Here is a 16,486-nt window from a genome sequence, read left to right on the forward strand (position 1 = left end):
AATACAAGGGGAACACCTGTTGAAGTGTTCTGTTATATCAATAAGGAGGCCAGAGGAATCGCTAGAGTGTTATATTGATGAGGTTGTCTATTGTGGTATGACATATCATTTGGGAAACCAGAGGTCACCTAACGTAATTTATTACCAAATCATATTACTAATTATCTAAAAGCCAAGAGCCGGGGGGATGCATGAACTTAACCCCCCCCTTTCCCGGTAGATCTGCGCATGCAGAGACAAAAGTTCACCTACTCTGATATATTAATAAGGAGACCAGAGGTTTGCTAGTGTGTTACTTTGATACGGTGGCGTGACGTGGTTGATCATAAAGGAGACCACGGGTCACCTTACGTAATTCATTACCATATAACTTATAAATCTTAAAATAATTATATATCAGCCGATGTTGCTTGCTTTAGCCCCTATTGTATCTTTCCTAACATCAGATGATTATTCTTTAAAGAAATGCATTTTCTGTTAGTTGTACTCGTACATTACAATTTTAAAGGCTTCCCAGGAGAACAATTTACTCTACTTTCACTTTGCGGTTGCAATGCACTATATTTTGTAGCGGAGTAAACAGGTTTCATAGTTGTGAATGAGAGGGTGACCTTAGGTCCTAGTTGAGCGTACGTTTTATCCTTCTGCAGTATTATCGATGAAACAGGTGCAAGTTTAGTCTGGATGCTCAATTTCAAATCGTTCACCATTTATTTATTTTTTAAAATGACAAAACTAAATGACAAAGTGCATATGATAAACAACACGTGAAATATTTTTGATTTCCTGAAGAACGTATTAAAGGAGCTTAACTGTTTATATGCGTTTTTATTCAAACATGTTTGTCTTGCCCTGATTGTAATTCTGATTGCAGTATGTTTTGCTCTTACGTTAACAAAATAATGGAACCCTTGCAGGGCTGCGGTGAATAAAATACAATATATGTAGCTACATAGAAGAAATAATGAAGACGGCAGATATTGTATAGTGTTGAGACTGGCGTATTTCAGGCGTATGTTATAATTTATAATTTCCTACTCTTTAATTATCGTCTAAAATGAAATATTATTGTACATTAGATAGTACAGTAGATATAGTGCTGCAAATGTTTTATCAAAGTAGGGATGGAAATTTGTAAACGGTTAACCGGTTACCCGGTCGGAATGAAGGTAATCGGTTAGAAAATCTGTAACTAGGAAGTCGGAAAAAATTGAAATATGCGTAAAATTGGTCACAAATATACCAGAAAGTTTTTTTTTAAATCGTCCTTTTACTATATTTAAAAAGTAAAACCCTCTATATTCCGTGCATCAAAGAGTTCTAATTCTTTCGTGATTTTATGCAAGGTTATTTGCAGTAAGACTTGTAATAATACAAATTGCAAAATACAGTGTATAACTCCTTTTCAAATCAATTCAAATATTCCTTTTATTTTTAGACCAAGATAACATTATCGAACACTTTAATTGTATTTATTTTCCGATTACAGTAAGCAACAGTGGTTTCTATAAGTGATCATCAATAATTTGTTTTCTTGAACATTTTCTTGTATGATTACAAATGGCTGGTACCATATGTTGAAAAAAAAAACTCAGTTTGTACACCTTTACACAAATTCAATTTTCAAGGGTTGGAAAAACATTTTCGAAAAGTATCTAGAGAGTTCATAGCAAACAATTAGAATGAAGTTACACCTTCATCCTACAACAATGTAAAAAAAGATTTATGACATGCTCCCTGAGCTAATATACATTTCAAAATCTGATTTGTTTTTATATTTTTAATAGTTGAAATGCATCCTGTTGTTTATTGTTATTTATTTCTTTTACAAGGAGTGACTATTTACGAACTTCCTGGTCCACTTCTAACTTTATCGTACTTTAAAGACAACCAGCATTCTTGTAATATCGGTCGTCCATAAATATACGAATCCAAGATGACAAATTGTTATTTATCATTAAAATCGAATTTAAAAAAAAAAAAAACTTTAAACGATAAAAAGTAGTTCGTGAATTAATGATTTTGTAAAAGATACATTGACATTTTACAATTATCATTTTTTCTTATTATATTCAACATTTGAAGCATTAAATAAATTGAGATTAAACATATTTGAGTATGTTTTTCACATATAGAGTAATTTCATAATAACACACATATACTGTATGATATTTCCTACTTTCCCGGTGCACAAAAAGTCAAAGATAACGAACAGTAATCGATCTTAAAAAAACCCAAAAACATTACAAATATGAAAAGAGGGCATAAAACATGGACCCCTGGAAATTCCAGAAATAGGATCTGGTGCCTAGGAGGAGTTAGCATCCCCTGCTGACCGGTTACACCCGTCGTGAGCCCTATGTATTGATCAGGTAGACGGAACTTTTCGTAGCCAATGATAGGTCATATTTGCTAGCAAAGTCATTATAACGACTATAAAATTTACGAAATGATGACTTTAAACCAGACTGCTGAAATTCCAGTAACATCAACTAATCAGTCTGCCTCGCTTAAAATTTGGGCTCAGAGCAAAGTCTTGCGCAGCGAATAAGTTGGTGATAGTGCAAAATCAATACATAAATAAGAAAAGGTGACGATGAAAAATCTAAAGTCATTTCTTCTGTCATACAATTAAGTTGCAAATTGGCCTTTATTGTCTATAGTCAGTAATATATTTAAATATGAAAAAGATGTGTCTGACTCTGTGGTGTCTTTTATATCAATTCACTTGGATATATCGAGTCGATATACGAATGAAAATAACTATTGTTAATTGATAAAGCATCGTCGATATATCTGAATTTCGAATTGAAGGTCACAGCTAGCGTTTTGCTCTTCTCGTGTAGAAGTTTTTAAATAAATTCTGCTTTAGAGGAATATATAAAAAGACCTGCTAATAAAGGAGCACAATTAGTGCCCATCGATATTCTAACAGTTTGTTGGAAAACTTGGTCTCCGAAGACTACATAAATGTTGTCAATGAGGAACTCCAGCATCCTTTTAATATCAACTTCAGAGTACTTGTGTATACAATCAGAATGGTTCTTAACAAAGTAATTTTGCTGATGACCAATAACAAGATGTGAAAATTTCCTAGTTTCGTTTTTATTTAAGAAGCAGTTGTCTATGATATCAAAAAAGTCTAGATTTTAATTTGTCGTGAGGAATTGTTGTATAAGGTGTAGAAAAGTCCTAAGTTGTGATGTGAAAGACTTTTGAAAAATTTGGTAATTTGTTCTTAAAGTTTTTTCGAGCTTTTGGGGATCCACATCTGATTTACACCACTTCCAGAATAAGCTGTAGCACAGTACGTCTGAAGTTTCTCCTTTACCCCAGGTAATATTTTGTTAAGAGTTAAGACAAGGGCTTGGTAGAGCATTGTCTTGACCCAGCAATGTCCCTTTATTTGTAAGGATTTTTATGAAGCTTAGGAATCCTGGAAAGGTAGGATAGATCGAACTCACATTGGTTGACTTGTATATTAAAAGTATTAAACACTGAAATATGATTTTGAAGAGTTTCTTCTTTGGAAACTGAACTGTGAGTATATGTAGGATTTACCTTTTCTTGAACTGGCAATTGAACAAGAACAAAAATGCGATGTGCACAACATGGAATTATGTTAAAAATAGCTGCTGAGTCAGCAGCATTTTATTTTTCATGTGAGGCGTGTCTCTGATATCTAGCAAAGTTTTTAATTTGTTAAAGACAGTCTTTATTATAAAACATATTTTGAAATATTCTCGTCACTACCTGTATTTCTTAATATCTTCAAAACCTTCTTTCAACATTTGACAAACTGCACTTCAAAGGGTATCCTGCTTTGGAATTTAGACACGATAACATTTTTGCAACATCAATATATTAGGATCAAGAGCAACAAGAGCATGCGCAATAAATGAAATTATATGATTTAGCAGACATAATTCATAAATTAAAATGCACATGGGAAATATGATTATCATCCACACTGACATTACAAGAACTAAGTTAAAAAAGTTTCTACGTTTCAATATCAATCCGGTATGTATTGGTTATCTTTCAACGCTGAATTTGAGTGATTGTGTATTTTTCGCACTGAAAAACATTATATGAAGTGCCATTAAAACAACAACGCCCCAAGCATGTTTTTTTAAAATCAGAAAGCACGTTTTATAGACAGCATACCATAATATTTTTCCAGAACAGAAATCCCCATCAAATTTTACAACGTTCATTTTTTTAAGGGCGAAAAACCCCCAGCGAAATCCTTTCCATTGCCAGAATGTGTTCATAGTTATGATAGTAATATTTTCTTTTGTATCACATACGAAGGGTATGTTTTATCTTTATGAAATAAATATACCAGTAAAATGACAACAACAAAAATTCTCTCACAGAGTTTTAATGTATTTAACTTAAATGTGAATAATCATGCTACAAGTAATTTGCATTTATATATTCTAAAGCATAGAAATCTTAAGCTATAGGAATGAACTTTTATCTAGAAGAACCATAATAGTACGACATGCGCGGATCTAGATGGGGATCGGGGGCGGGGGTTGGACCCCCCACCCTGGAATTTACAGAGTTATTAAAAGTATATACTGAAGCAAATAAAAAATGACTTTGGAGCCCCCCCCCCCAAAAAAAAAAACGTTAACCCCACCATCACCAGCACGAAAAAGGTGTTTTTCACGTTTGGGAAATGGATTTTCCCTTTTCTTTTGCTTGTTAAGAAATTTTTGGGTTAGAACTTTTTTCGACTGGGATGGACCCCCCCTCCCCTGGAAAAAATTCCTAGATCCGCGCCTGTATGAAGAACTATAAATCACAAAAAAGGTTTTATTTACAATATATAACATATATATGTTTGTAAATTAGCAGCTACGAATATATATAAGGAATACATGTGTTTACTTTGGACAGCTAGGGTATAAACAGTAGTTGGCTATCAAAGCTTAATCAGACAATCAAAATAAAATTTCTGATAAAAACAAAAAAAATAGTAGTTTTAAATGTACTCACAAAGGTATATCAACAGAGTCAATTGTATGTAACAGCTCTCTCCTTCTTTTTCGAAATATAATTATGTGTTATATATTAGATTGATAAATAAGTAGATTTTGGTTTTTAATGGAAAAAGTGTCTTATAGAATTTTTAATCACATTTTCAGTTATTTGATGTACATGTACAACTCCATTTTCTTGGTTTTGTATTAAGTATTTCGTTTGGGGAAGTAAATTCTTGCATTACACAATTACAAAACCTTAAATGTGTATTTCTCTTCCGTTTTACACGACTGATCTTTATTAGAGAATAGACTAGATCCTATCTGAGTCAACAAAAATGAAATTCGATTCTTCAAAGGGTATTCAATGCATGTTTTTTCCCGCCATGCTGACGGATACGAAGTTGTCATCAAATTATCTATATCTTTAAGCGTCTTCATGGTTTTGGTTTACCTGGCCCTCTATACATCTCTTTTTGTTCAGTATCAGATTATATGTCTGTCCAGATATGACACTCTCTTTTTTAATAATATAAATGATTCTTTATCTTGTGTCACCTTTTGCTCAAACTATTGTAGGAGCCCAAGTTGTTTTAGAATCAATACTACCCCTTGACATAAGGCCAAGGCTTCATTAGAAGACAAGCTGCTAATCGTTTGTCTTCCAGCCCATTAAACCAGATTCCCTTGATGCCTTAGGCCTAAATGTACTGCATAAAGTAGAAAAAGGCATTGAATAACGAAAATAAATGCTGCTTTTGGTAATGAAAACATTTGTTCATCAACTATTGACATTGTCTTGACCTTATATATTTGAGATCTTTCCCTGGTAATTATGACTAAATTTAGTTTTACCTTAGTTTAGTAGCACTCCTATTCATAATGTCACTTCCCATAAAATTTGCTAAATTGACGCAGTTTGAATGTAAACAACAATTAATCCGTTTGGATCAGTGTGAGATGACATATGTAATTGCCTGCAATAATAAGGTCTCTAATTTTGAATGAAATTATAAAACTTTAGTATTACAGCTTTTTCTGGTAATGATTGATAAGAACTTGAACTTAAATTGAGAATCAAACCACTCATTTTTATTAAATAAATTCTATACCCAATGATGTCACTTAATTAGTAAATGTATAAAAGCAAAGTAATATCACAGTATGCAGAACTGACTATCATGGTTCTTATGATACGATCTATACTATACAGAGGCAAGTACACGGAAGCAGCTAAGTTTGGCAAGCTAAAGGGAGTGGATCTACATTGTTCATTGGACTGTGACTTGTGAGGACAACTTGACCCCAAGTCTTTCTCCGCTAATCTCAGTCTCCTCTTTTTTTTATGATGGTTCAACGCATTGTTCAACGATTGTGCCAACGTTAGTCCATAATTCCATATTGTGTCTTCTCCCTTTTATAGATTGCATTTCCGATTTCAATATAGTATGAAACACAATAACGATGATCACGATATTACATGTGCGTTAAGTCTGCTACATCTTAATTCATAATATAATATCCGACTTGATTTTGAGATATAAAAAGAAGTAACCGCTTTAGAATTGTTGAAAACTGCCTATAAATAAAAAAAAATCAATTAAAAAAAAACTTTTTCAATACCTTTTCCAACTCACACCATTTGAATGAAGAGACTATGTGTCTTGAATTTAAATCATTACGAATAAAAGGGAACCTGGGACCCGTTTCATCAAAAGTCGTAAATTTAAGACCTAACTTGGGTGTACTTCCGGGGCTTACGCCAAAATTTAGTCGGGTGTAATTTGCGTTTCACGAAGCAGCGTAAGACAAGTCGTAAACAATACGATTACAGTAGTCTTAGGACTACGTCCTTGACAACGCTGCACTACACATGCGCAAAAAACATAAACATACGTATTGTGTACAATGCAACATACAGTGTTGTTCTACGTACATTGTACACAATACGGTCACATATACATTAACTTAAATGAAAAATTACATGATATTTTAGGGATTTTGTTGAAAACATGCATCTCAAATCTACTTATTATATTAACTACTTACTACATACCATCTGATTAAACTCCAAAATTAGAGGTCTAAGAAAAGAAATCAATGTTTTTGTAAATGTATTTATTTTGGAATATTTACATATTTACCCCCCGCCTCACCCGGCCCCCTCGATTTTGAGAGAGAGAGAGAGAGAGAGAATCCATTACAATTGTATTTACTTGTAAATATATGTAACTGGGCATATGATGGACTAGTCTACTAAATTATTAAGGATCGATAAGATAATACAAAATATGTATCATCATAAAAAAATAAAGACTTTTTTTCCTTTTTCTTCTATGACATTACCTTGTACGCCAATCCGTTTGTTCCTGAAAAATGTAGTATTTATTTTTTAAAATGCGGATTCTTTTTATTTTTCCCGATAAAGAAAAGCAAGTACCATCGATATTCATTTTGAGATTTTCATAAATTTATCATTCATTGTTTAAACATTAATATGTTGTCATGCATGGGCGTAATAATTGTAAAATTACAGTCATTTCCGAGTCATGTTTCTCTGACAGCTGATTCTCAGAATCTACCGAGTGACTTTGTTGCCCCTTGTCCCTAAGGTAAAATTCTCTCTATTTTTTATTCCATATCAGGAAAAATTGACGTTCAAGTATATTTACATAATCAACTGGAATCTTTTCGTCTTTTGAACGTTAACAACTTTCTTCTGGTCGCAGGTGCGGGTCCGTGATCTTTTTCAAAGGAGAAAGGAGAGAGGGACATAGTCATCAGTAAACAAAAATTCCAACTGAGAAACTTGTTGGCAAGCTAAAAATCGTAATTTTCTTTCCAGACCTGAAAGATTTGTACAAGGGCTGTTCGGAAATTATTGAGACATTGTGTATATTCTTCTTTCTAATGAACGTCTTTCGGTGAAAATTTGCTTATACGTATCACAAACACTAAGAATGAATAAAAGCAAAGCAAAAAAAAAAAACAAAAAAAAAAAAAAAAAAACAAAAAAAAAAAAAAAAAAAAAAAATTACAAATGTTTTATTTCTTCTTTTCAATGGTATATTAATGTGTCATTGGTAGGGGTACCCGGCGAAGTCACGAAATCAGATATTGAAAATATGTAACACCAATGTTCAACCTCCTGGTGGACCCTAGTAAGACCGATTATAATTCAAATTATGTATATAAATGTACTTTTGCAATAAAATTTTGACTTCAATTTTGTGCAAGTTTGTTAGAATTTCGATCAAAAATACGGAAATCATAAAATCAAAAATCATAAACACGGCATAGAAACGACGACAAAATGGATTTTGACGTCAAGGCGGCGCATCGAGCATACATTAAATTTTGTGTAGCGCTATGGAGAACTCTTTTCCAGACAAAACGACCTGCTAAAACAATAACAATGAGAAAAAAACATGTCTATGGGTTTGATTTTTTCATTGGTATATATTTTCCTTGCAAATAATTCAACCAGAGTAAAAGCAAAAGCTTCGGACCACCATCAACTATTACGGACCAAATAACGTTGACCCTTTTCCATAAATCAGTACTGCATGTTGCTAAGTCAACCTGTCTAATTATCCTATAAATTAGAAATTTTGCACTTTTGTTTTATTCGTTCTTTTTAAAAATGTTGACGGATTTTCATGAATTTATCTCTGTCCTTTACGGAATAAAAATAAATGTCTCAATGAGATGCGAACAGCCCTCGAACATAAATAACTCTGTAAATAAGATATGGAGTTTTCGAGAACGATAATTTTCTTAAAAAGCCTACCTGGTTTTACGATGAGTTAAATTTTTTTTTTTTTAAATTTAGATATTAACCATGCAAAGCTAAAGAAAATAACTGTGCTTTTGTGGAAAAATTACTTTTTCCACAAAAAAAAATATGTTGAGAAAAATAGTTTTTTTTCATAATAGACATTTTTAATAGGTTTCTTTTCAGTTAATGACACAAAATGTTCATCATGTAGAGGATTTGCAATACCTCCTCATACTCAAAATACAACAATGAAATGCGTATAAATGCAGAATTGTCAAAACTTAAGAGATGGTGTTAAAATGAATCCCTAATAAGGCAATCTTTTATGAAGAAATTTATTAAGGTAAGTTTGTATATACTGCATGTCATCTACCTACCCGAGTGGGTGTACTCCCCCCCTCCCCTCCCTTCCCCAATTTCCGCTCTCCCAAATCTCCATAGTCTCTGAATTTAAATTATGCATTATTTGTATTAAAAAGACTTCTTAGAACCGTAATTCTTCTTAAAGAATGCCTAAATCGTTTTCAAATCAGTAAAGTCACTTTATTTTATGTTTACGCCCAAACTTACGCCTGCCCATGAGTAGACGTAAAATTTTGGCCTAACTTTAGTCCGGTGTAAAGATATGCTATTTAATGAAACGCAAATCTTTCTGCTAATCCCGACTTTACGCCGCCGTAAAGACCTTTGATGAAAGGGATCCCTGGTCATTTGTTTTTTTTTTTAAAGACTTCCTCATCCATTTGCAAATTCTGTTAAAATTATTTCACTGATTTTGAAGAAAAGAAATATGGGATAACAAATAGTATTCAAGCTCATAGTCCGTTTAAACAATACAAATCGGGAGCAGAGCAAACACAGAAATCCAAAAACATCAGAGGCGGGATCAGGTGCCATGGAGGAGTAAGTATTCCCTGTCGACCGGTCACACCCGCTTGGTGCTCCTTGTCATGATAGGGTAAATGGAAGAGTCCGCAGAAATTCAAGTGTGTAAATAATGGACTAACAATTAGTATGAAAAACGTCAGTCAGCATTTGAACTAATGATAGATTGTATTTGCTGACAAGGTCATTGTATCGACCATAAAACATGCGAAATGATGACTTCAAACGAGACTGTTGATATTCTTGTTTCATCAATTTGTTGATTAATAGCTTGCCTCGTTTTAAAAATTGATCGTAAGTAGAGTATGCGCTTGCGAATCGAATCAAATGGGATACATAAACCCCATATGCAGGTGATAAGGGTATATTGCTACATAATTAAGGGAAATTGACGATAGAAAAGTTGAAGTCATCAAGTTTATCATAAAGCTTTGTTGTTAGATTACCATCAGCGTCTTTTTCTAATAAAATATCCAAATATGAAACAGATGTGTCAGACTGTGGTGTCTTTTATTTCAAGTTCACTGGGATAAACCGAGTCGACATATGAATGGGAGTAACTATTGTTAATTGATAATGCATTCTCGATATATCTAAATGTCATGTTGTTTGTTGTTTAAAGTCCCTCTCGAGAATTTTCACTCATATGGAGACGCCATCATTTGCCGGTGGAGGGCTACAAATTTATACCTATACTCGTCACTTAGGACCATTGAGCAGTGAGGGATCTTTTTTGTGCCAACACCTACTGCGACACGAGACCTCGGTTTATACGGTTTCATCCGAAGGACCGGTCTCCACGTCCCGCAGTGGATTCGAACCCGCGACGTGAGGATCAGCTCCTTTCTCCGCGAATCCAGAGCAGACGCTCTAACCACTGCGCCACGCGGGCGATAAATGTCGAGTTGAAGACCACAGAAAGTGTTTTCTTCTTCTTCTCTTGTAGAAGTTTTTGAATGAAATGCAAAGTTCTATTTTCCCCCATAAATTTTTATACTGCTCTTTTATCTATTATCTGAACTTCAAAAGGTTTTTTGATAAAGATTTTAAGCATTTAGTTGCACTTCACCTCCAGGCAATGGCAAACTTGGGACTGGCACACACAAGCTTGAAATGGGACAGCTATGATGTTATCACTGCATTCACTATATAGAGAAAAGATGAGCTGTCACCAACAAACATCCATATATAGATCATAATCATCTATGCATTGAATATGAAAAACAATTATAAATCACACGGATCTTTTAAGATATTTAACTATATTTTTTTAGCATTGATGACTGACAATTTATTTGTATAACTTAAAAAGTTGGCTTAAGATTATACTCTCCCGGACATTATTTACTAGTATCTAGATAACAGACACTTGTCCTTACCTGCCTGATGACGAAATGATAGAACTAGTGGGAGGCATATGATATATAAAGTATCATACTGACGTCTACATTTAATCAAAACTTCTTTTAACCGTTTAATTGTGCACAGATATTTGTTCAGGTAATTTACTTCAGCTCTAACTATTATCCATTTTTGTATTACTTAACATGCTTATAATTTTTTATTATGATTGTTCAGACATATTTTTTCTTGGGTTTTTAATAATTTGTTTTTAGTTCATTTTAATCAATAATTCAATCATAAGGATTATATTAAGATTCAATTAAATTTAAAAAAAATTAATAAGTGCTTGAAAAACATCGAATAAAAGAATATTCTTTTTCTATTAAACGAGATAACAACCGTAATATATAAAACTTTTTTTTTCAAAAAGTACTTTCTGAAAAGCTGATTATATATTAGGGACGTGAATAAAATGTCATCAATTTAAAAAATAAAACATGGAAATATTTTGTAATTGATTTCCTTATATATACATATATATTTTGCAGACAAAAATTTCAGTCATTTTATTCATCATGTAATGTTTTTAATTCTTGAGCCATATATTCTTCCTGACAAGTGTATTTATTTTAATTCAATGAAAGAAAAAAGGCATAGGGGAGACAGATTTGTTGAATAGGGAGGGTTGAGTAAAGCATGGACCTTTTTTTCAAAAATGATCTCATTATCTATAGGATTTTATTGTTCTTTCTTGAGATATTGTTACGTTATAAAAAGTCAAAGAATTTGATTGTGTACTGTGTTGAACTACAAAATTATATTGTTCATAAAGTATTTCATTTTCCTTCATTTACATGCAGTCCTGAAATTTTAAAATTCTATTTCAAGTTTTCATACGATGCAGAATGATAGTGTTTATAAATACTTTTTATTGCGTAGATTTATTATTTCACTCTTCTGTGGTCTGAATTGGGTTGAACCAAAAGCAAAAGCCAGATATCGCTTTAGAAATGAGCTCGGCTAAAGTAAATGATTTCTAACTATCCCTAATTTCATAACACACTAAGCGTTACACTGGATTTAAATTTATTTGCAAGATTGATTGTGCTTATTCCTCCCAGCTTCTAACACAAATAAGAAATAAGTGTATATAAAAGTGTGATTTTTTTTTTCTTCAAAAACATGATAGCGAAATCAATTTTCCATACTTTTCAGGATTTCACGATGTTCTGCCGCATTGCTCTAATGATTGTGTTGGTATCGCTTGCCTATGGTTGCCACACGGAATATCAAAGTAACAAGTGCAAATGTCTATGTGCCGATGTCTACGTCGTCTGTATGAGGATCTGCTACATAATAAGAAAGAATTCGTGGTATTCGAATTGCGTATCTGGGTGTAATAACAATTTAACGAAATGTTTGGGTTATTGTTAAAAAAATATCTAATGGAGGCAGTAAAAGCCTGACTATAAAAATAACTTTAGTTAGCAAAGATAAAATAATTGAACACTTTATTTCTATGTACATGTATTTTCCATATGATATATATAATAATAAAGAAAAAAACAAAATATTTTTAAAAAAAATTCTTGCTTTATTAGGTCATCTGAGCTGAAAGCTCAAGTGAGCTTTTCTGATCACATTTTAGCCGGCGTCCGTCTGTTTGTCTGTCTGTCCGTCCGTCTGTAAACTGTTTATATTTTCAACTTCTTCTTCAGAACCACAGGGCCAATTTCAACCAAACTTGCCACAAAGCATCCTTGGCTAAAAAATGGCCTTGTTTCCAAATACCACCCATTGTTTGATAGTATTTTGACGGACATGCTTCATACCAATTGTCTAGTCATCATTTTTACACTAATTTTGACACCGCTTACATGTACCTGATCAATGCAGAGGATAAATGTTGGGTGTGACTGGTTGACTGGGGATGAATATTCCTCCTAGGTACCTGATCCTACTTTTGTTATATTTTTTGTCTCGCTATGTTTTGATTGCAGGATTAATGAGTTTGATCACTGATCGTCATCTGAACATTTTTCATAACATGTCCTACTACATTACAATACGAAATTCGACATGTATTTTGAACACCATTCATTTTTAAGGAGATTTTAAAACATTTTCAGTATTGCCAATTGACAATTTACCTCTATAACATTTAGCATTTATATAAGATTCACCTTAATTAATAATGCTTTCTAAATACATTTTAAAACTTGATTTAAAGACCACGGTGCAATAACAAAGATGAATCAAAAAAACAAACAAACATTGGAATTATTGTCGTGGGCTACCGGTGACGTGGTAGTGCTCTCGCTTCGTGATCGGGATGCCTGGGTTCGATTATATTTCATACACTAGTATCAGATGCATCTTATGTATAAAAATCTCAGATAGGCATTATTATGTGCAATTGTTTTTAAACGCATTAAATAGCAGATAATATTTCATAATGGAAATCTTAACTGTTTTTGCATTGAATACGAAAAGGAGATGGGTGAACAAGGCGTGCAGAATGCCTAAGCTTCAGATATATAAAAATCATATTCAATTTGTGAATTTAGTATTTAGAATAAATTTCTCTGTATTGAAATTTATGAGTTTTTGAAAAAACTTTTCTGAGAAAAATTTTCTCAACAAAACTTATCCTGTTATTAAAAAAAAACAAGCTAATTCAGAGAATTTGTGTCCCCCGCTTAGGGAAAAAAGAAGAACATGGGCAGTTCGGGGGGGGGGGGGGGTCGGCTCCCCCCTGGATTTGTAGAATTATTAAATATATACATGTATATTGAAGCAAATAAGAAAATGCCAATATAGATATAAAGATTTGATTGCTTATTCTTTAAAATATGTATAAAAGATTCTTTTTATATAGAATATTAATCACGCTGTAATAATGATTTTATGAGTTTGTACAAGCCAGACATCATAACTTTTTCATTTCACTTGCTGAATTCTGTCATTTAGTAAATCAAAAAAAAAAAAACAAAAACAAAAAAACAAAAAAAAAAACAAAAAAAAAAAAAAAAAAAAAAACAAAAAACAAAAAAAAAAAAAACAAACAAAAAAACAAAAAAAAAAAAAAAAAACAAAACAAAAAAAAAAAGAAAAAAAAGGGATCGTCCGGGATTTGAACCCGGCACCTCTCACATGCTAAGCGAGAGGTTTTTTTTTTCTCTTTTTAAGCGAGAGTTATTACCCCTAGACCACGGAGGCACTTGATTATGAAGCAAATTAAATGCAAACAGTAGGTCACTTATAATGTTTATATTCACGTTCGATATTGTCAAAATTTTACACAATACATGGTGTCTAATCTAGCCTTTACTAAACAGTTCTAATAGATGTAACAAGAATATAAAGTCCGCCGACAAACTGTATTATACGTTATAACTCTCCACATGCCCCTGTGCTAAAAATAGTGCCAAGCGACTTTTAATACAATAAATAATAATAATAAAAAAAAGGGGGCAGGACACTTTGAGAGGGGCCAGAGAGGCCCTAGGGAGTTATGGTATAAAATTTCATTGCAAAAGCTCAAAAGCTTCTTGAGATATCGCCTGGAAACGAAAGTGTTTCACACAGACGGAATGTATGAATTTACGACCTTGAACTTTGACCTTTTGACCTCAAAATCAAATGGATCTTCCTTAGGCCACAGGGAGTGGTTACGTAAAATTTCATTGCAAAAGCTCAAAGGATTCTCGAGATATCGTTCGGAAACGAAAGTGATAAATCAGACAGAATTTATGAATTTATGACCTTGACCTTTGACCTTTTGACGTCAAAATCAATAGGGGTTCTTTCTTTAGGCCATACGGATTTGCTGTGCAAAATGTCATTGCGAAAGCTCAACGGGTTCTTGAGATATCGCGCAGAAACGAAAGTGTTACAGACAGACAGAAATACAGACGGACGGACGGACGGACAGACAGACCCAAATTAATATCCCCCACTTTCAGTGAAAGCGGGGGACAATAATGTGGTATTCGTGGGATTCAAACCCTAGCAATAAAAAATCCTGAGCATCACTTTCCCTTGAGATTCACACGCTAACCACTACGCTACATAGATCCTGATAAGTAGCGGTATTTAAATCATGTTTGTGAAATGACCCTTGAAGAAATGGACTATTTCTCGGAAAGATGCGAATGTTGTGTCATAAAAGTGTATTTTTAAGGTATAGTGGGTCTTTTTTTTTTCCATGTTTTTGTTAATAAAAAAAATTGTATATTTTTACACACACTTTGAATATAATTTTTTTAAAAAAGTAGAGAGAAGACCCTCTCATATTTTAACGAAAACTTTGGGGATAAACTTTCAAAAATATGGAGCGAAGTCACACTCATATCGAAAATTTGTGTTATAATGTTAATAAATGATCCTTTTTGCTTTCTTTAGTGTGTGTATGCTATATTTCAATCTTTGTGAGGTTTTTACAAATTATGGAGATTTTACACGAAGTTTACTTTAATTTTAGATGAAATATCAAAGAAAGTTTTGTTATAATTGACATTCATTTTTTTACCTTCATGTTTGTCGCACGTGTTCGCCCATCTCCTTTGAATTCATATTTCATATGGGTCTTTGAAGGTGTTATCTGGTTGACAAATGCTCGCCGTAATTTTTAGAATTTATGACTAACAAATTTGTACGTGCATGTGATTTGTATTAAATACAATAGTTTGGCCCAACATCGTTCTCTTGGACGGTTGTTCTTAGATGTAAATCATATATACGGTACCAATTTTGGATGCACCAGATGCGCATTACGACAAATTATGTCTCTTCTGTGATGCTCATGCCGAAACGTTGGAAATCCGAAATATTTGATTAAAAATGACTTTGAAGAGCTGAAAAAAGGTGCCAAAGACTGGGGCCAAATACGTAGGAGGATCAGAGCTATACATGAGGGAAGCAATCCTTAATTTTGAAATAAATTTCTAAATTTTACCACAGCATTTAAATATACATGTATATCCTTATTTTCAAGCTTGTACCGAAGTACTTAGCTACTGGGCTGTAGAGATATAAATAACAGGCACGTGTTTTTACATGTACCTATCCATGCAATGACAATATGTCAAAAAATAAGTAGAAAACAAATGATATCTAAAAAATCCTCCAGATTTTTCGATTTAATCAAATCTAACTGTTACTCAGGTTTTGTATTATTTTATACATGTATACTTGAACCGTTTAAAAATGTGGAATATGGTTATTCAAAATAATGATCTCTTATTTCATGAATTTATTTTATTATTTGTTAATACGTGTTCTGACAGTCAATGATTAAATCTTAAATATTATCTTATTTATTGCTATTGAAAGATTACTTGTGTATAATAATGTGTGGTTCTACATCGATGGTTTACAAAATTATTTTCATACATGTATTTTGTTCTGGTTGCCTCTCCTTTAATTAAATTGTGGCATCGATTTTTTTTTCTAAACATGAACTTTTCTGAATTCCACATATCTGTAC

Source organism: Saccostrea echinata, unplaced genomic scaffold (genome assembly GCF_033153115.1).
Source record: "Saccostrea echinata isolate AGI-Se365-2 ecotype Australia unplaced genomic scaffold, CSIRO_AGI_Sech_v1 ptg000054l, whole genome shotgun sequence".
In the NCBI taxonomy this organism is placed as follows: domain Eukaryota; kingdom Metazoa; phylum Mollusca; class Bivalvia; order Ostreida; family Ostreidae; genus Saccostrea; species Saccostrea echinata.